General features: G+C 48.9%; 10 pseudogenes; 4 read left to right on the forward strand and 6 right to left on the reverse strand.

Annotated features, from left to right (window-relative positions):
* Positions 1-5,579: 5,579 nt before the first annotated feature.
* On the reverse strand, positions 5,580-5,699 carry LOC143937048 (5S ribosomal RNA; annotated as a pseudogene).
* A 95-nt stretch (positions 5,700-5,794) lies between these two features.
* Positions 5,795-5,913, reverse strand: LOC143936861 (5S ribosomal RNA; annotated as a pseudogene).
* Positions 5,914-9,684: 3,771 nt separating this feature from the next.
* LOC143937684 (5S ribosomal RNA) lies at positions 9,685-9,803 on the reverse strand (annotated as a pseudogene).
* A 2,748-nt stretch (positions 9,804-12,551) lies between these two features.
* Positions 12,552-12,670, reverse strand: LOC143936326 (5S ribosomal RNA; annotated as a pseudogene).
* Positions 12,671-12,771: 101 nt separating this feature from the next.
* Positions 12,772-12,890, reverse strand: LOC143936531 (5S ribosomal RNA; annotated as a pseudogene).
* A 321-nt stretch (positions 12,891-13,211) lies between these two features.
* On the reverse strand, positions 13,212-13,330 carry LOC143937543 (5S ribosomal RNA; annotated as a pseudogene).
* A 3,378-nt stretch (positions 13,331-16,708) lies between these two features.
* LOC143937471 (5S ribosomal RNA) lies at positions 16,709-16,827 on the forward strand (annotated as a pseudogene).
* A 322-nt stretch (positions 16,828-17,149) lies between these two features.
* LOC143937734 (5S ribosomal RNA) lies at positions 17,150-17,268 on the forward strand (annotated as a pseudogene).
* A 102-nt stretch (positions 17,269-17,370) lies between these two features.
* On the forward strand, positions 17,371-17,489 carry LOC143936572 (5S ribosomal RNA; annotated as a pseudogene).
* Positions 17,490-20,238: 2,749 nt separating this feature from the next.
* LOC143937686 (5S ribosomal RNA) lies at positions 20,239-20,357 on the forward strand (annotated as a pseudogene).
* Positions 20,358-21,359: the final 1,002 nt, after the last annotated feature.

The following is a 21,359-nucleotide window of genomic DNA, read 5'->3' on the forward strand; positions in this document are numbered from 1 at the left end:
GGACACTCCTCACCCCCGCCCCCACCTACCAGATATGACTTTCATCCCCTTGCCCTCTCTGCCCCGGTCATCTGGTGGCAGTTTTATGCACTCCCTGGCCCCCACCCATTCATAATCCTTACCGACCTTTCTTTCCTCTGCTCACAGAAACACACTGGATGACTTGTCTAATTAACCAACTTGTACAAGACACCGCTATCCTCCTGTCTGACACCGGTCCCCCTTGGAGGCTTTACCCCTCACTGTTTGGGTGGTCCCTGCCTCTCCCTGGATGCTCCACATATACCACAACGACATTGTCAGAGGGGCACCACTTGACAGGACACGGGGCTGTCATGCCGGTGGCATCTCCCATTGGAGGAAGGCATGATGGCCCCAACCCCTTGGCAGCAGGTTCTTTCATGTACAGACCAGGGCGGCTCATCTTCCCTTCTGGAGTCTTGACCTTAGATGGGGGATTTGCACTTTGGGGGGTCTGAGTGATACCTAATGCGCTGTACTGGAAGGGCTTGACATTCCCGCATATGTGTCCCCTCCACCTGGTTGCACCCCTCGTCCCCCCCTCTGGCTCCCATCTACTCTTTGCCGACATTGCCTTCTGCAGCTTTCGGGGACCCTGGATGACTTATTTATTGAGCCTATTGGTACGAGACACTGCTTCCCTCCAGGGTGACTCTGGACCCCCCTGGAGGATTTACCCCTTACTGTTTGGGCGGTCCCAGCCTCCCTCTGGATGCTTTACACAGCCCCCGATGGCGATGCAGGAGAGACACTAATTGGCGGGCCCCAGGACTGCTGCTCGTGTGAAGTCTCCCGTTGGATGGAGGGATGGTGGCCCCAGCCCCTTGCCTGCCGGATTTTCCATGCACCGATCAGGGCTGCTCCTCTTTCATCTTGATGTGGTGACCATGGAGGGGAGGAGTTGAAATTTATGGGGTCCGGGTGTTTGCTGGTGGGAGTGCGCTAAAGGACTTGACATTTCCGCATGTTTGTCCCCTCTCCCCTTTTTCCCCCCTCACTTCCCCCCCTTCCCTTCCCTCCTTTCCCTCCCCCTTTCCCCCCTTCCACTCCCCCTTTCCCCCTTTCCCTGCCCCTTTTCCCCCCGGGGCGTTGACAGGGGAGAGGGGGTAAGGAGAGGACAATCTGCCAAAGGGAGAAATGCATTTGTTCGGGGACTGCATGTACTTTAGGGGTATGGGACGGGGGGTGGTGGATCCCATTCTGTGATGCCTTTTCTGTTGTGACGGGCTCCCTCGTGCATGCCTACGTTTAGGGCGAGCCGAGGAGACCCCTCAGTGCTAACAGTTATATGCTCTACCTCTGTTTTGGTTATACTATTGTTTTTTGTTTCTTTGATGTTACTGATTGTCTTTTATTTGCATACCGGTATCAGACGTGACATTTACCACTGCCGGGGCTGGGGGGACTAGGATTCGGGGGCTCCCTCTCCAACCTGTCTACCCAATTACCCAAGTAGGACAGCGCGTTAAACCCAGTGTACATCTGGTAAGCGCTATAGCATAATTGTGCTGTTTTAGTATACCCTTCCTGTACTGTTGAGTGCGGACAACCCTTAATTTCCCTCTCCCCCTGGGGTTGAGGTGCCCGGCCTCTTTTTCCCTTTACCTTTCCTTCCATTTGCCCTTCCTTTCTCCCCCTTAGTTCCCGCCATGCATTACCTACCCAAAACCTACCTTGGTTCAACTTTCTTTGCTTTTCTCTGATGTCCCCCTCCCCCTCCCCGAGGAGCGATGGCAGACTCAGTCAAGGTCACCTCTCTAAACGTTAAGGGACTGAACTCCCCTGAAAAATGGTGGATCCTCCTTTGAGAACTGAACACATCCTGTACTGATGTGGCCTTTATACAAGAAACACATTTTAAAAATACTAGCCTCCCCTTTCTATGGTCGAGATCCTTCCCTAAGGTCTACCACTCTACTAACCCCTCCTCTCCATTCTGATCTCTAGCAGGCTCCCCTGGGTTCTCCAGGATTCTCTGGTGGACCCTGGGGGCCAATATCTTTTTCTTAGGGGCCACATTGGAGAGCGCCTTTTTACATTTGCCACTGTGTACGCTCCCAATGATCACCAAGACACGTTCCTCAGAACTACCCTGCACAGATGATGTGACTTTCGGGAGGGCCAATTGATATTAGGTGGGGACTTTAATGTCCCCTTTCGCCATCGGTTGACACTTCTGCCTCTTGCTCCTCGCTCCCTACCCCTCACCTAGGTCTCTATTCTGGCACCTTAATGAGAGCCTGCTCCAGATACCGGAAGTTTTAGCAGATGTGACCAGGGAATTGGACCTTTATTTCCAAGAAAACTAAAGCAGGACTGTGACCCGGGGATAATTTGGGAGGCTCACAAGTCAGTACTCCGCAGGGTACTTATCAGGCACGGGGCGCGCATCAAACGAACACGGAAGGAACAGCTTGCTAATCTGTTTCGTGAACTTGCCTCTGTGGAAGCGAAACATAAACATACCCCCTTACGGACCTTAGAGATTGAATTGGGGACACTCCATACCCATATTGCTGTCCTACTCCATTATAAAGCGAAAGCGGCACTCCAGTTTTGTCGTAAACTGACGTAGGAGTCAGAGGACAAATGCAGAAAAATCTTAGCCAGGTCGGTAAAGGAGTTGAAATCTGGCTCTTACATACCACAGTTGATAGATGAGAATGGCCAGAGGGCTCTACCCCAACCCAAATAGTCGAAGTCTTTGAAAAATGTTACTCTGTTTTCTACAACCTGCCCGATTCAGGGTCTGGACAGGACAATATAGACAGATATGTAACCGGTTCTGGTCTACCAACCCTCTCATCGGAATCACGGGAGTACTTGGAGGACCCGATCACACTGGAAGAAGTCCAGACGGCCGTGGGACCTCCGAAGGTGGGTAAGGCTCCGGGCCCTGACGGATATACCGCACAATACTTTAAGACCTTCCTCCCTATTCTCGGCCCGCGCTTGGTGAATTTATTTAATACTCTGAGCTCGAATGGGGATTTTCCTGAGGATACCCTTAGAGCCCACATCTCGTTGATACCTAAGGAGGGCAAAGACCCAGGCCTATGTGGGAGCTACAGACCCATTTCCCTCCAAAATTCGGTCCTAAAACTATTCTCTAACTCCTCGCCACGTGATTGGCACATCACTTGTAGTCCCTTATACATATTGACCAGTTAGGTATTATTCCCACCAGGGAAGATAGGGACAACACCACTAAGGTGCTTACCCTGATCCGTAAAGCAAAGTCATCTGGGACCCCTTGTCTTTTCATGAGTACTGATATTGACCAGTTAGGTTTTATTCCCACCAGGGAAGATAGGGACAACACCACTAAGGTGCTTACCCTGATCCGTAAAGCAAAGTCATCTGGGACCCCTTGTCTTTTCATGAGTACTGATGCCGAGAAGGCTTTTGATCGGGTCAAATGGACATTAATGTTCTCGGTCCTTCGCCATATAGGTCTGAGTGAACGGATGCTGGCATGGATAAGTAAGATATACTCACGTACTTACATTCCACCGGACATCGCGCGTACGTTTATGTTGAACTTCCCCCCACCCCTTGTCACTAAGATCCGCAGTTTGCTTCACGGGTGGCATTCTGGCCTCCATTCCTGGTTCAGCAGATGAAATCTCATTAAAATGAACATACTCCCTAAATTTACTTATTTTTTCCAAGCTCTCCCGATCCAGATTCCAGTCCTGTTTTTTAAGCAAGCTCAATCCTTGCTCACTCAATTTAACTGGGCCCACAAAAATCCCAGACTTAAGCGGTCACAGCTGACATTGTCTAAACAACAGGGAGGGTTGGTTCTCCCTAACTTGCGACGCTACTACCTGGCCTCCCATCTGGGGCGTGTATTGGACTGGAATCGAAACAAATTTTCTAAGCTCACTCCCGAATCCCGCTAAGAAGCGCCATGTGGTGCTATAAGTATTTACCCACAGAATTTATGTCACATCCCACTATAGGGGCTTAGTTGAAAGTCAGTCACCTGATTGCTACCCAAAACACACTCACGTCTTTGACTTCCCCCCTATTCCCTATACGTGGCCATCCAACCTTTGAACTGGGGACCCACTTAGAAATTCCAACCTAGACAATGCGTCTAAATTCGTCATTGATGGAAAATGGCCTTCTTTCTCAACCCTAACAGATCCGACAGGGCTTTTCCAACTGCCTTTTTGGAGAGCGGCGCAACGACATCATTTTCTCCATTCCATCCCCAATCCTCAAACGTTCGCCCGCCCTCAGACGGAGTTTGAGACTCTATGCAGGAGCGAAGGCCCTTTGGCCCACATTCTCTCTCAAACAGATTACCCCCACTTAACCTGTCTGGCCAACTGGGAAAAGGACCTTAATTGCTAATTTTCCCCAGCACAGAGACAACGCATTATCACTTTGGCTCTCAAAATGTCGCTGTGCACGAAGATACAGGAGACGAATTTTAAACTTCTCACCAGGTGGTATTTGACACCATCAAAGCTGCAGAAATGTTTCCCCTCTTCCTCGAACATATGCTGGAGGTGTGGAGAAGAAGAGGGCACGTTGCTGCACATTTTTTGGTCCTGCCTCAGCTTGGTGGACTTCTGGACAGAGATCCGATGCATGACACAAAAATTCACAGACTTCTCCATCCAGGAAGAGGCTGCATTCTTTCTCTTGTACCATTCACAGATTCCCATTAAGAAGTACAAAAAAATCTATTTTACGGCATGTGATTAATGCGGCGAAATCCTGCATCCCTCTCTATTGGAAAAAATGTTCCCCCCCTTTCATTACTCACTGGCTTAGGAAAATAGAGGACATTAAAAAAAATGGAGGACTTGATCCTCACATCACAAGGTAAACAAGAATTTTTTAAACAAACCTGAGACATCTGGAATACCTTTATATTCTCGCTAGAAGGATGTCGCCTGCTATCGCCTTAGTGCTCTGAGCTTTCCTTGACTGGCCCCTTGGACAGTGGCTGCCATCGTGTCTCGTCCCCTCTTCTCCTTTTCTGATCTTTCAACCCTTCTCTTTTCGGCCTTCCTCCCCTATCTCTCACCCCCTCCACCCCCTCTCTCTTTTGGAAAGAGTGGAAAATTGGGAATGACGGCCCCACACCCCCCTCTGGATGGATTATGCCGGAGGGACCTGGGGTTTGTGTGACCCTGGATCTTGGTACAGTACTTTATCCGTGCCTCGAATCATTGTGATTGATGGAAGGCAGACTCACAGTTGCGAATATACCTGTATCAAGTATTGTTCAGCTGCTTTTTGCTCTGTATTTCTCTGTTGCATTATGTACTTGGGGGACCGTCTTCCCCTATTTGGAGAAAAAATTATATTTGAAAAAAAAAGAAGCCTACGACACCTGGTATTCCCAGGCGGTCTCCCATCCAGGCATTAACCAGGCCGGACCCTGCTTAGCCTCCAAGATCAGATGAGATGGAACAGATTCAGTGTGATGTGGCCGTAGCCAATATCTTCAGGCACTCTCAACTCTCTTGACAAACACCAAGATGGTCACCTTGGAAACAAGCGGAAAAAAATAGGTCAATGGCCACAACATAAAAAGAAGCCTACGGCATCTGGAAATCCCAGGCGGTCTCCCATCCAGGTACTAAACTGGTCCCAACCCTGCTTAGCCTCTGAGATCAGATAAGATTGGGCTCTTTCAGGGTGGTGTGGCCGTAGGAGATTTCTTCAGGCACTCTCAACCTTGACTAACGCCAATATGGTCACCTTGGGAAACAAACAAAAAAATCAAGTCAACGCCAACAACATGAGAAGAAGTCTACAGCACCTAGTATTCCCAGGTGGTCTCCCATCCAGGTATTAACAAGGCCCGACCCTGTTTAGTCTCTGAGAACAGACGAGATCTGGTGCTTTCAGGGTTATGTGGCCATAGGCGAGCTCTTCAAGCACTCTCAACCCTCTTGACAAACACCAAGATGGTCACCTTGGTAAACAAAAAAACAAAAAAACAAGTCAACGCCAACAACATAAAAATAAGCCTCCAGCACCTAGTATTCCCAGGTGGTCTCCAATCCAGGTACTAGCAAGGCCCGACCCTGTTTAGCCTCTGAGATCAGAGGAGATCGGGCACTTTCAGGCTTATGTGCCCATAGGCAATCTCTTTGGGCACTCTCAACCCTCTTGACAAATGCCAAGATAGTCACCTTGGGAAACAAGCGAAAAAAAAACAGGTCAATGTCAACAACATAAAAAGAAGACTACGGCACCTGGTATTCCAAAGCCATCTCCCATCCAGGGACTAACTAGGCCCAACCCTTCTTAGCCTCAGAGATGAGAAGAGATAGGGCTCTTTCAGGGTGATGCTGCTGTAAGCGAACTCTTTGGGCACTCTCAACCCTCTTGACAAATGCCAAGATGGTCACCTTGGGAAACAAGTGAAAAAAAATAAAAAACGAATCAAGGCCAACAACATAAAAAGAAGCCTACAATAACTGGTATTCCCAGGTGGTCTCCCATCCAGGTACTAACCAGGCCTGACTCTTCTTAGCCTCCAAGATCAGACGAGATTGGGTGCTTTCAGAGTGCTCGGACTCTTTCCCCATCACTAATGGGATGAGGCAGGGGTGCCCTCTGTCTCCCCTAATTTTTATTCTGACACTGGAACCACTTATGTGTCACGTTCGGAATGACCCGAATATTACTGGCATATCCAAACCCTCGGCACACCACAAAATTGCGGCGTACGCTAACGATCTAATTTCTTTTGTCTCCAATCCACACATTTCGCTTCCCAATATACTCGCGGCTCTCCGGCGATACGGCAGCCTATCAAACTATAAAATCAATTGCACCTTTGGCTGTATTGAATATATCGGTCCCGGATGGTGAGGCCAAGAGGCTACGCTCCGCTTTTCCATTCTACTGAGCTGAAAAATCTATACGTTACCTGGGCGTTGACATCGCAGCGGATTTGGCGCAATTGTACCCCGCTTAATTTTGTCCCTCTCCTGAATAGACTGAAATCTGATTTGGGAAACTGGCATGCTTTAACACTGACCTGGTTCAGGCGCTGTAATGCATTCAAAATGACGGCCCTCCCGCGGATTTTATACTTGTTCCAGACATTACCGATCCGGTTACCCCCAATTTTTTTCAGACAACTGCAGGTGCTGCTCCGGGACTTTATTTGGCCGCGCAAACCGCCCAGAGCCCGTTTGCAATTGCTTGCCAGACCAAAGGACAAGGGGGGTCAGAGATCACCCCGTAGTGGGAGCTACGTTGGCTGTTGTGCGGAGGTTGTTCCGCTGCACACACATTGCTCCCCTGCCGTCACCAATGACTCCGGTTATAGGTAATCCAGACTTCCCACCGGGATTTACCAACAAGAAACTGCGACAGTTGACAGTGGTGGGGAAACAGCGTCTGGGAGAGGTGTGGCCCTCGGGAGGGCTCCCGACCACGCAAACTGTCGCCAAGCTTTCTGACCCTCCGCTTGACTTGTTTAGTGCTTATCAACTTCATCACTTTCTTCTGGCCATACAAAGGGCCCCCTACACTCCTAGAGACCTGACACCCTATGAATCCATCTGTCACAAAAAGGAACCTGTGCGACACACCCTCTCCCTCCTGTACAACCTATTAAGTAGTCAGGAGGAGGAGTCGACCCCACCATTTATCCACAAATGGGAGAGGGACTTTGGCATCACATTTACCCCACAACAGATAGGCAAGATCCTGACATTAGTACATAAAGCTTCCATCGCAAACCAATATCAAGAATCAGGATACAAGATAGTCTCACGCTGGTATAGAGTCCCATACCTTCTGAATAAAATGAATAGATCGATCCCGGATGTTTGTTGGAGGTGCAATTCAGATACGGGGACCATGGGACACATTTTCTGGGCATGCCTGGCCTTGAGGAACTTTTGGGTGGAGGTGACCGAGACGATAAAAACTCTCAGAAATGTAGATATCGCAGACAACCCAGCAGCGTGCCTTCTACACTTGACCGAACAGCCTGTTCGAAAATACAAAAAAACCCTCCCGATGCAACTCCTGAACGCCGCCCGGGCCTGCATTCCCACACTGTGGAGGCAGCCTCAGCCCCCCATCCAAAGTGCTGTGGTATTCCAAAGTCAATCATATTCTCCGGATGGAAGAATTGACCGCCACCCTTCACAACACTGAAGAGGCATTTAGTGTTACATGGAGGCCCTGGAGGTATTTTTCTGGTACTTGAGACTACATTCGGGAGGTGAGCAGCGCCCCTGTCCCAGAAAAAGACTGAACATCTAACGTTTACCTACGTAGGCCATGTCTGCCCTCGGTGGCATCCCCCCCCCCCTCCCTTTTCGTCTTTATTTTTCTATTTTTCCCCGCCGCCATCCCCCCCCTCCTCTCTCTCCGTCTTTGCACTCTCTTCTTCCCCCGTCCTCCCTTTTGACTATGCCTTGTCTCCTTACTAGCCTTTGGGACCCAGAAGAGCCCCAGGGTTCTGGACACGACCGGCTCATATTTTACTCTGGTTCACATAGGTCATGATAAGCTGGCTCGCTGTGGTCCCAGTTGCTCTCCATGATTACATTTGTCCGAACAGGGCTGCATTAGTTATACTGTACTACATGTCCGAGGTGGGGTTTCTCTCATTTCTGCATGAAACTCTAGGACTCCCCTCTGAGAACCCAGAGTTATTTGGCTGCCTATTTTTTGTTACCATGTAATTGTGACCCTGGGTCATGCTGTATGGTTGACTGTTATATTTATGTTGTTCTACTTATACTTAATAAAAGAATAAAACAAAAAAAAAAAAAATAAGTCAATGCCAACAACTTAAAAAAAGCCTATGGCATCGAGAAATCCCAGGCGTTCTCCCATCCAGGTACTAACCAGGTCCCAACCCTGCTTAGCCTCTGAGATCAAATGAGGTTTGGCTCTTTCAGGATGATGCAGCCATAGTAGATTTTTTCAGGCACGCTCAACCCTCTTGACAAACGCCAAGATGGTCACCTTGGGAAACAAACAAAAAAAAACAAGTCAACGCCAACAACATAAAAAGAAGCCTACCGCACCTAGTATTTCCAGACGGTCTCCCATCCAGGTATTAACAAGGCGCGACCCTTTCTAGCCTCTGAGATCAGCGGAGATTGGGCGCTTTCAGGGTGATGTGCCCATAGGCAATCTCTTTGAGCACTCTCATCCCTCTTGAAAAATGCCAAGATAGTCACCCTGGGAAACAAGCGAAAAAAAACAGGTCAACGCCAACAACATAAAAAGAAGACTACGGCACCTAGTGCCGTCTCCCATTCAAGTACTAACTAGGCCCAACCCTTCTTAGCCTCTGAGATCAGAAGAGATAGGGTGCTTTCAGGGTGATGCGGCTGTAAGCGATCTCTTTAGGCACTCTCAACCCTCTTGACAAATGCCAAGATGATCACTTTGGGAAACAAGCGAAAAAAACAGGTCAACACCAACAACATAAAAATAAGCCTGCGGCATCTGGAAAACCCAGGCGGTCTCCCATCCAGGTACAAACCAGGCCCAACCCTGCTTAGCTTCTGAGACCAAACGAGATTGGGCGCTTTCAGGGTGTTGTGCTCGTAGGCAATTTCTTTGTGCACTCTCAACCCTCTTGACACATGCCAAGATGGTCACCTTGGGAAACAAGGGAAAATAAAACAGGTCAACGCCGACAACATAATGAGAAGCCTACGGCACCTGGTATTCCCAAGCTGTCTCCCATCCAGGTACTAACCAGGCCCATTGCTGCTTAGCCTCCGAGATCAGATGAGATTGGGCTCTTTCAGGGTGATTTGGCCGTAGGCACTCTCTTTGGGCACTCTGAAGCCTCTTGACAAAGGCCAAGATGGCACTTTGGGAAACAAGCTAAAAAAAACAGGTCAAAGCCAACAACATAAAAAGAAGCCTACGGCATCCAGTATTCCCAGGCGATCTCCCAATCAAGACACTAACCAGACCAGATCCTTCTATGGCACCTGGTCTTCCCAGGCAGTCTCCCATCCAGGTACAAACCAGGCCTGACGCTGCTTAGCCTCTGAAATCAGACGAGATCGGGTGCTTTCAGGTTGATGTGGCCGTAAGCATTCTCTTCGAGACACACCCAACAGTCTTGACAAACGCCAAGATGGTCGCCTTGAGAAACAAGCAAAAAAAACAGGTCAAAGCCAACAACATAAAAAGAAGCCTATGGGCTTACAGCGGACCCTAAGAGATGGGACCCACTAGCTCTGTCATGGTTCGGACGCTGTAATATGAACGCAATGCCACGACTTCTGTATCTACTACAAGCCTTACCTATCAAAATACCCCAGACTTTCTTTCATGCGGTTCGCTCAACCTTTATCAAGTTCCTCTGGCACGGAAAACATATGCGTATTGGTAGGGCAATGCTGTTGCGACCGAAATTGCGGGGAGGTATTGGCTTCCCGGACCCTGCTCTATATTACACAGCGACGCACATGACACCGGTGGTTGACTGGTGCTGGTGTTCTGCCATATACTGTCCGGCCATGATAAAGTGTCTGCGCCGTACTGCGCATGCGCAGTACGGAGCAGACGAAGCTTCGGAAAATCTCCGAAGCCGAACGGCGCCTGCGCGGTGAGTGGAGGTGGTAGCCCCACCATCCAAGCGGACATAGGGTTGTGAATATTAGAGGGCCCCTCGCAGGCGAGCTTAGCTCGCCACGCTTCGGGCTCGGCCTCGCTGCGCTCGGCTCTTTTATATTCTTACTCTATCTCCACTTGGATAGTGGGGATAGAAACTGGACTCAGTGCGCAGGCGCCGTTCATGCTCGGCAATTTTCGGAATCTGTGTTGCTGTGTACTGCGCATGCGCAGCACACAGCGGACACTATCCGATGGGGGACCATATGTGATAGGACACCGGCATGGGGAACTGAAGCTATGGGTCAAGCTAGAGCAGGAGATGGTGCGGGTTCCACTGACTGGTCTGCCTTGGGCGGGGAGGCCATTGGAGCCCTGTGTGACTACTCACCCGTTAATTGGCCCCTCGCTTGCCGAGATGGATAGTTTTTTTCACCTTTCCCACCTGACTAACTTCCCTTCTCCTATGACCCCAATTATTGGACATCCTAGATTCCCTCCGGGCCTGTCTGACCAGGCCTTTACCAGGCAAGCCCCGAAAGGGCTTCTGAGAGCAGCCCTATTTCTTGGACCCACGGGCTTGATTCCCATGGGGACCATACTGCTAGAGCAAGTACCTGTTGCATTGGATAGCTGGAGAGCTAGACAGCTAATCCATTTCCTCTGATCACTACCTAACAATTCGTTCTTCTCTAGACAATTCCACCCCTTCGAGGAACTTTGCCTGGATGATGGCCCAGTTCGTGGTTTCCTCTCTAGGTCCTACCAAATCCTGACAGACGCACAATCCTCCACGGATCCACCCTTCCTAGCTAAATGGAAAAGGGACTTACAAACTACATTCTCCAAACCACAGAAGGACAGAATACTCTTTTTCGCCCATAAGTCGTCACTCTGCAGTAAATATCAGGAGATCTCATATAAGCTGATCACACGCTGGTATCGTACACCGGTGGTGTTGGCCAAAATATTCCCCGGTCAATCTGACCGCTGCTGTCGCTGCGGGCAACAGGCTGGCACCATTCTCCACATTTTCTGGGAATGCCCTAAATTACAAACATTCTGGCAGCCTGTCCTGAGACTCATCCACAAGTTCACAGACATTTCCTTAGCCAATGATCCCACAGCAGTTCTTCTCAATCTAACTCCTATGTCGAGAAAGCGTTATCATAAGTCCTTACTTAAACATCTCCTCAATGCAGCTAGGGCCTGTATCCCAAGTCAGTGGAAAGAGCAATCTGCTCCAATGGTGACCCAGTGGTTCGCAAGGGTAAATGATATTGAACGAATGGAAGACCTGACTGCCACAATGAGGGATAAAACGGAGGAGTGTGGGAACAGATGGTTCTACTGGACCCAGTTTCGCTTTTCGGAAGAATACCTCCGCGAGACATAGTAAGCTCATGGTGATCGTTGGAGATCGCTGTTCCAAACGTTGGACAGCTGATGAGCTGGTGAGCCGAGGGCGTCTCTTGCTCCCTGGGAGGGGACCCCATCCTATCCACTCTACCCACGACACCCCCTTACCCCTTCTTTTCCTTTTCTGCCATTTCCTTCCCCAATCTTCTCTTTCCCCTTCTCCCTCCTTTCAGTTCTACTATTTCCCTTCTTAACTCAAAAAAGGGAAAAGAAAATGGTATGTTCCGACCCCATTTGACTACTACACAATACTCTTCCCCTATCTATGGATATCTAAACTCTTCGAGGACAGCAGGGCTAGTATCAATAATATTTTAAGTGGTAGAGGATCCCAACGAGATGGAGCTTTAATCTCATCTTGATATGACCGCAAAGCTGTACACATGCTATTCTCCTCGGACTTCTTACCATTGGCTCTGATATCCATACAATATGATCGTTTGTTTGTAACTATTTGTATCACACATTCTGTGAAGTTGCCTTTGCATTGTATGTTGCATACTACTAAATAAAAAAAAATTAAAAAAAGAAGCCTATGGCACCTGGTATTCCCAGGCGGTCTCCCATCCAGGTACTAACCAGGCCCGACACTGTTTAGCATCCGAGATCAGACGAGATTGGGTGCTTTCAGGGTGATGGGGCCATAGATAATCTCTTCAGGCACTCTCAACCCTCTTGACATACGCCAAGATGGTCACCTTGGGAAACAAGTGAAAAAAAAAACAGGTCAAGGCCAACAACATAAAAAGAAGCCTACAGCACCTAGTATTCCCAGGTGGGCTCCAATCCAGGTACTAGCAAGGCCCAACCCTGTTTAGCTTCTGAGATCAGAGGAGATCGGGTGCTTTCAGGGTTATGTGCCCATAGGCAATCTCTTTGGGCATTCTCAACCCTCTTGACAAATGCCAAGATAGTCACCTTGAGATACAAGTGATAAAAAACAGGTCAATGTCAACAACATAAAAAGAAGAATACGGCACCTGGTATTCCAACGCCATCTCCCATCCAGGTACTAACTAGGCCCAACCCTTCTTAGCCTCAGAAAAGAGAAGAGATAGGGCTCTTTCAGGGTGATGCTGCTGTAAGCGATCTCTTTGGGCACTCTCAACCCTCTTGACAAATGCCAAGATGGTCATCTTGGGAAACAAGCAAAAAAAAGAAAACGAATCAACGCCAACAACATAAAAAGAAGCCTACAATAACTGGTAATCCCAGGTGGTCTCCCATTCAGGTACTAACCAGGCCCGACTCTTCTTAGCCTCCAAGATCAGATGAGATTGGGTGCTTTCAGAGTGATGTGGCCATAGGCAATCTCTTCAGGCACTCTCAACCCTCTTGACAAACACCAAGATGGTCACTTTGGGAAATAAGCGAAAAAAAAACAGGTCAACGCCAACAACATAAAAAGAAGTCTACGACACCTGGTTTTCCCAGGCGGTCTCCCATCCAGGTACTAACAAGGCCCGACTCTATTAGCCTCCAACATCAAACGAGATCGGGTGCTTTCAGGGTGATGTGCCCGTAGGCAATCTCTTCAGGCACTTTCAACCCTCTTGACAAACGCCAAGATGGTCACCTTGGGAAACAAGCAAAAAAATAAAAATAAGTCGGAAGCTAGAGACAATACGGCCCGAGTCCTCAATTTAATCCATGCGGCGCATGTACAGGGAAGGCCCTTGCTTATGTTGTCAACGGATGCGGAGAAGGCCTTTGACAAGGTGGCCTGGCACTTTATGCAGGCCACCCTGGAACATATAGGTCTTGGCCCCAACATGATGAGCTGGGTAATGTCGCTTTACTCCACGCCATCGGCAGCGGTACGGGTGACCGAGTGGTGCTCGGACTCTTTCCCCATCACTAATGGGACGAGGCAGGGGTGCTCTCTGTCTCCCCTAATTTTAATTCTGACACTGGAACCACTTATGTGTCACGTTCGGAATGACCCGAATATTACTGGCATATCCAAACCCTCGGCACACCACAAAATTGCGGCGTACGCTGACGATCTAATTTTTTCCGTCTCCAATCCACACATTTTGCTTCCCAAAATACTTGCGTCTCTACAGCGACACGGCAGCCTATCAAACTATAAAAACAATTGCGCCAAGTCGGCTGTATTGAATATATCGGTCCCGGATGGTGAGGCCAAGAGGCTCCGCTCCTCTTTTCCATTCTACTGGGCTGAAAAATCTATACGTTAACTGGGCGTTGACATCGCAGCGGATTTAGCGCAATTGTACCTGCTTAATTTTGTCCCTCTCCTGGATAGACTGAAATCTGATTTGGGAAACTGGCATGCTTTAACACTGACCTGGTTCGGGCGCTGTAATGCATTCAAAATGATGGCCCTCCCTCGCATCTTATACATGTTCCAGACATTACCGATCCGGTTACCCCCAATTGTTTTTCAGACAACTGCAGGTGCTGCTCCGGGACTTTATTTGGGTGCGTGAAGGGTGGCGGTCAATTCTTCCATCCGGAGAATATGATTGACTTTGCAATACCACAGCACCTTGGATGGGGGCTGAGGCTGCCTCCACAGTGCGGGAATGCAGGCCCGGGCGGCATTCAGGAGTTGCATCGTGAGGGTTTTTTTGTATTTTCGAACAGGCTGTTCGGTCAAGTGTAGAAGGCACGCTACTGGAAACCCAAAAGTTCCTCAAGGTCGGGCATGCCCAGAAAAGGTGTCCCATGGTCCCCATATCTGAATTTCACCTCCAACAAACATCCGGGATCGATCTATCCATTTTATTCAGAAGGTATGGGACTCTATACCAGCGTGAGACTATCTTGTATCTTGATATTGGTTTGCGATGGAAGCTTTATGTACTAAGGTCAGGATCTTCCCTATCTGTTGTGGGGTAAATGTGATGCCTAAGTCCCTCTCCCATTTGTGGATAAATGGTGGGGGTCGACTCCTCCTCCTGACTACTCAATAGGTTGTACAGGAGGGAGAGGGTTTGTCGCACAGGTTCCCTTTTGTGACAGATGGATTCATAGAGTGTCAGGTCTCTAGGAGTGTAGGGGGCCCTTTGTATGGCCAGAAGAAAGTGACAAAGTTGATAAGCACTAAACAAGTCAAGCGGAGGGTCAGAAAGCTCGGCGACAGTTTGCGTGGTCGGGAGCCCTCCCGTGGGCCACACCTCTCCCAGACGCTGTTTCCCCACCACTGTCAACTGTCGCAGTTTCTTGTTGGTAAATCCCGGTGGGAAGTCTGGATTAGCTATAACCGGAGTCATTGGTGATGGCAGGGGAGCAATGTGTGTGCAGCGGAACAACCTCCGCACAACAGCCAACGTAGCTCCCACTACGGGGTGACCTCTGAGGTCTTTTGGTAGGGAGGACAGGAGCCACGGGGAGGTCAATAGGGGAATGGATCCATCCTCAATCTCCATCTCCACCCACTGCTTGTGTGGGCCATTACAATGCCAATCAACGACTCTCGCTAGCAGAGTCACTCTGTAGTATTGTCTGAGATCTGGGAGACCCAGACCCCCCTTGTCCTTTGGTCTGGCAAGCAATTGCAAACGGGCTTTGGGCAGTTTGCGCGCCCAAATAAAGTCCCGGAGCAGCACCTGCAGTTGTCTGAAAAAAATTGGGGGTAACCGGATCGGTAATGTCTGGAACATGTATAAGATCCGAGGGAGGGCCATCATTTTGAATGCATTACAGCGCCCAAACCAGGTCAGTGTTAAAGCATGCCAGTTTCCCAAATTAGATTTCAGTCTATCCAGGAGAGGGACAAAATTAAGCAGGTACAATTGCGATAAATCGGCTGCGATGTCAACGCCCAGTTAACGTATAGATTTTTCAGCCCAGTAGAATGGAAAAGAGGAGCGGAGCCTCTTGGCCTCACCATCCGGGACCGATATATTCAATACAGCCGACTTGGCGCAATTGTTTTTATAGTTTGATAGGCTGCCGTGTCGCTGTAGAGACGCAAGTATTTTGGGAAGCAAAATGTGTGGATTGGAGACGGAAAAAATTAGATCGTCAGCGTACGCCGCAATTTTGTGGTGTGCCGAGGGTTTGGATATGCCAGTAATATTCGGGTCATTCCGAACGTGACACATAAGTGGTTCCAGTGTCAGAATTAAAATTAGGGGAGACAGAGAGCACCCCTGCCTCGTCCCATTAGTGATGGGGAAAGAGTCCGAGCACCACTCGGTCTCCCGTACCGCTGCCGATGGCGTGGAGTAAAGCGACATTACCCAGCTCATCATGTTGGGGCCAAGACCTATATGTTCCAGGGTGGCCTGCATAAAGTGCCAGGCCACCTTGTCAAAGGCCTTCTCCGCATCCGTTGACAACATAAGCAAGGGCCTTCCCTGTACATGCGCCGCATGGATTAAATGGAGAACTCGGGCCGTATTGTCTCTAGCTTCTGACTTATTTTTATTTTTTTGCTTGTTTCCCAAGGTGACCATCTTGGCGTTTGTCAAGAGGGTTGAAAGTGCCTGAAGAGATTGCCTACGGGCACATCACCCTGAAAGCACCCGATCTCGTTTGATGTTGGAGGCTAATAGAGTCGGGCCTTGTTAGTACCTGGATGGGAGACCGCCTGGGAATACCAGGTGTCGTAGACTTTTTTTTATGTTGTTGACGTTGACCTGTTTTTTTTTTCGCTTATTTCCCAAAGTGACCATCTTGGTGTTTGTCAAGAGGGTTGAGAGTGCCTGAAGAGATTGCCTATGGCCACATCACTCTGAAAGCACCCAATCTCGTCTGATCTTGGAGGCTAAGAAGAGTCGGGCCTGGTTAGTACCTGGATGGGAGACCACCTGGGATTACCAGTTATTGTAGGCTTCTTTTTATGTTGTTGGCGTTGATTCGTTTTCTTTTTTTTTGCTTGTTTCCCAAGGTGACCATCTTGGCATTTGTCAAGAGGGTTGAGAGTGCCCAAAGAGATCGCTTACAGCAGCATCACCCTGAAAGAGCCCTATCTATTCTCTTTTCTGAGGCTAAGAAGGGTTGGGCCTAGTTAGTACCTGGATGGGAGATGGCGTTGGAATACCAGGTGCCGTATTCTTCTTTTTATGTTGTTGACATTGACCTGTTTTTTATCGCTTGTATCTCAAGGTGACTATCTTGGCATTTGTCAAGAGGGTTGAGAATGCCCAAAGAGATTGCCTATGGGCACATAACCCTGAAAGCACCCGATCTCCTCTGATCTCAGAAGCTAAACAGGGTTGGGCCTTGCTAGTACCTGGATTGGAGACCACCTGGGAATACTAGGTGCTGTAGGCTTCTTTTTATGTTGTTGGCCTTGACCTGTTTTTTTTTTTCACTTGTTTCCCAAGGTGACCATCTTGGCGTATGTCAAGAGGGTTGAGAGTGCCCGAAGAGATTACCTACGGCCCCATCACCCTGAAAGCACCCAATCTCGTCTGATCTCGGATGCTAAACAGTGTCGGGCCTGGTTAGTACCTGGATGGGAGACCGCCTGGGAATACCAGGTGCCATAGGCTTCTTTTTTTTATTTTTTTTTATTTAGTAGTATGCAACATACAATGCAAAGGCAACTTCACAGAATGTGTGATACAAATAGTTACAAACAAACGATCATATTGCATGGATATCAGAGCCAATGGTAAGAAGTCCGAGGAGAATAGCATGTGTACAGCTTTGCGGTCATATCAAGATGAGATTAAAGCTCCATCTCGTTGGGATCCTCTACCACGTAAAATATTATTGATACTAGCCCTGCTATCCTCGAAGAGTTTAGATATCCATAGATAGGGGAAGAGTATTGTGTAGTAGTCAAATGGGGTCGGAACATACCATTTTCTTTTCCCTTTTTTGAGTTAAGAAGGGAAATAGTAGAACTGAAAGGAGGGAGAAGGGGAAAGAGAAGATTGGGGAAGGAAATGGCAGAAAAGGAAAAGAAGGGGTAAGGGGGTGTCGTGGGTAGAGTGGATAGGATGGGGTCCCCTCCCAGGGAGCAAGAGACGCCCTCGGCTCACCAGCTCATCAGCTGTCCAACGTTTGGAACAGCGATCTCCAACGATCACCATGAGCTTACTATGTCTCGCGGAGGTATTCTTCCGAAAAGCGAAACTGGGTCCAGTAGAACCATCTGTTCCCATGCTCCTCCGTTTTATCCCTCATTGTGGCAGTCAGGTCTTCCATTCGTTCAATATCATTTACCCTTGCGAACCACTGGGTCACCATTGGAGCAGATTGCTCTTTCCACTGACTTGGGATACAGGCCCTAGCTGCATTGAGGAGATGTTTAAGTAAGGACTTATGATAACGCTTTCTCGACATAGGAGTTAGATTGAGAAGAACTGCTGTGGGATCATTGGCTAAGGAAATGTCTGTGAACTTGTGGATGAGTCTCAGGACAGGCTGCCAGAATGTTTGTAATTTAGGGCATTCCCAGAAAATGTGGAGAATGGTGCCAGCCTGTTGCCCGCAGCGACAGCAGCGGTCAGATTGACCGGGGAATATTTTGGCCAACACCACCGGTGTACGATACCAGCGTGTGATCAGCTTATATGAGATCTCCTGATATTTACTGCAGAGTGACGACTTATGGGCGAAAAAGAGTATTCTGTCCTTCTGTGGTTTGGAGAATGTAGTTTGTAAGTCCCTTTTCCATTTAGCTAGGAAGGGTGGATCCGTGGAGGATTGTGCGTCTGTCAGGATTTGGTAGGACCTAGAGAGGAAACCACGAACTGGGCCATCATCCAGGCAAAGTTCCTCGAAGGGGTGGAATTGTCTAGAGAAGAACGAATGGTTAGGTAGTGATCAGAGGAAATGGATTAGCTGTCTAGCTCTCCAGCTATCCAATGCAACAGGTACTTGCTCTAGCAGTATGGTCCCCATGGGAATCAAGCCCGTGGGTCCAAGAAATAGGGCTGCTCTCAGAAGCCCTTTCGGGGCTTGCCTGGTAAAGGCCTGGTCAGACAGGCCCGGAGGGAATCTAGGATGTCCAATAATTGGGGTCATAGGAGAAGGGAAGTTAGTCAGGTGGGAAAGGTGAAAAAAACTATCCATCTCGGCGAGCGAGGGGCCAATTAACGGGTGAGTAGTCACACAGGGCTCCAATGGCCTCCCCGCCCAAGGCAGACCAGTCAGTAGAACCCGCACCATCTCCTGCTCTAGCTTGACCCATAGCTTCAGTTCCCCATGCCGGTGTCCTATCACATATGGTCCCCCATCGGATAGTGTCCGCTGTGTGCTGCGCATGCGCAGTACACAGCAACACAGATTCCGAAAATTGCCGAGCATGAACGGCGCCTGCGCACTGAGTCCAGTTTCTATCCCCACTATCCAAGTGGACATAGAGTAAGAATATAAAAGAGCCGAGCGCAGCGAGGCCGAGCCCGAAGCGTGGCGAGCTAAGCTCGCCTGCGAGGGGCCCTCTAATATTCACAACCCTATGTCCGCTTGGATGGTGGGGCTACCACCTCCACTCACCGCGCAGGCGCCGTTCGGCTTCGGAGATTTTCCGAAGCTTCGTCTGCTCCGTACTGCGCATGCGCAGTACGGCGCAGACACTTTATCATGGCCGGACAGTATATGGCAGAACACCAGCACCAGTCAACCACCGGTGTCATGTGCGTCGCTGTGTAATATAGAGCAGGGTCCGGGAAGCCAATACCTCCCCGCAATTTCGGTCGCAACAGCATTGCCCTACCAATACGCATATGTTTTCCGCGCCAGAGGAACTTGATAAAGGTTGAGCGAACCGCATGAAAGAAAGTCTGGGGTATTTTGATAGGTAAGGCTTGTAGTAGATACAGAAGTCGTGGCATTGCGTTCATATTACAGCGTCCGAACCATGACAGAGCTAGTGGGTCCCATCTCTTAGGGTCCGCTGTAAGCCCATAGGCTTCTTTTTATGTTGTTGGCTTTGACCTGTTTTTTTTGCTTGTTTCTCAAGGCGACCATCTTGGCGTTTGTCAAGAGGGTTGGGTGTGTCTTGAAGAGAATGCTTACGGCCACATCAACCTGAAAGCACCCGATCTCGTCTGATTTCAGAGGCTAAGCAGCGTCAGGCCTGGTTTGTACCTGGATGGGAGACTGCCTGGGAAGACCAGGTGCCATAGAAGGATCTGGTCTGGTTAGTGTCTTGATTGGGAGATCGCCTGGGAATACTGGATGCCGTAGGCTTCTTTTTATGTTGTTGGTTTTGACCTGTTTTTTTTAGCTTGTTTCCCAAGGTGACCATCTTGGCCTTTGTCAAGAGGCTTCAGAGTGCCCAAAGAGAGTGCCTACGGCCAAATCACCCTGAAAGAGCCCAATCTCATCTGATCTCGGAGGCTAAGCAGCAATGGGCCTGGTTAGTACCTGGATGGGAGACAGCTTGGGAATACCAGGTGCCGTAGGCTTCTCATTATGTTGTCGGCGTTGACCTGTTTTATTTTCCCTTGTTTCCCAAGGTGACCATCTTGGCATGTGTCAAGAGGGTTGAGAGTGCACAAAGAAATTGCCTACGAGCACAACACCCTGAAAGCGCCCAATCTCGTTTGGTCTCAGAAGCTAAGCAGGGTTGGGCCTGGTTTGTACCTGGATGGGAGACCGCCTGGGTTTTCCAGATGCCGCAGGCTTATTTTTATGTTGTTGGTGTTGACCTGTTTTTTTCGCTTGTTTCCCAAAGTGATCATCTTGGCATTTGTCAAGAGGGTTGAGAGTGCCTAAAGAGATCGCTTACAGCCGCATCACCCTGAAAGCACCCTATCTCTTCTGATCTCAGAGGCTAAGAAGGGTTGGGCCTAGTTAGTACTTGAATGGGAGACGGCACTAGGTGCCGTAGTCTTCTTTTTATGTTGTTGGCGTTGACCTGTTTTTTTTCGCTTGTTTCCCAGGGTGACTATCTTGGCATTTTTCAAGAGGGATGAGAGTGCTCAAAGAGATTGCCTATGGGCACATCACCCTGAAAGCGCCCAATCTCCGCTGATCTCAGAGGCTAGAAAGGGTCGCGCCTTGTTAATACCTGGATGGGAGACCGTCTGGAAATACTAGGTGCGGTAGGCTTCTTTTTATGTTGTTGGCGTTGACTTGTTTTTTTTTGTTTGTTTCCCAAGGTGACCATCTTGGCGTTTGTCAAGAGGGTTGAGCGTGCCTGAAAAAATCTACTATGGCTGCATCATCCTGAAAGAGCCAAATCTCATTTGATCTCAGAGGCTAAGCAGGGTTGGGACCTGGTTAGTACCTGGATGGGAGAACGCCTGGGATTTCTCGATGCCATAGGCTTTTTTTAAGTTGTTGGCATTGACTTATTTTTATTTTTTTTGTTTTATTCTTTTATTAAGTATAAGTAGAACAACATAAATATAACAGTCAACCATACAGCATGACCCAGGGTCACAATTACATGGTAACAAAAAATA

This window comes from Lithobates pipiens, unplaced genomic scaffold (assembly GCF_037356315.1).
Source record: "Lithobates pipiens isolate NorthernLeopardFrog02 unplaced genomic scaffold, aLitPip1_a1.2 Scaffold_28, whole genome shotgun sequence".
NCBI lineage: Eukaryota > Metazoa > Chordata > Amphibia > Anura > Ranidae > Lithobates > Lithobates pipiens.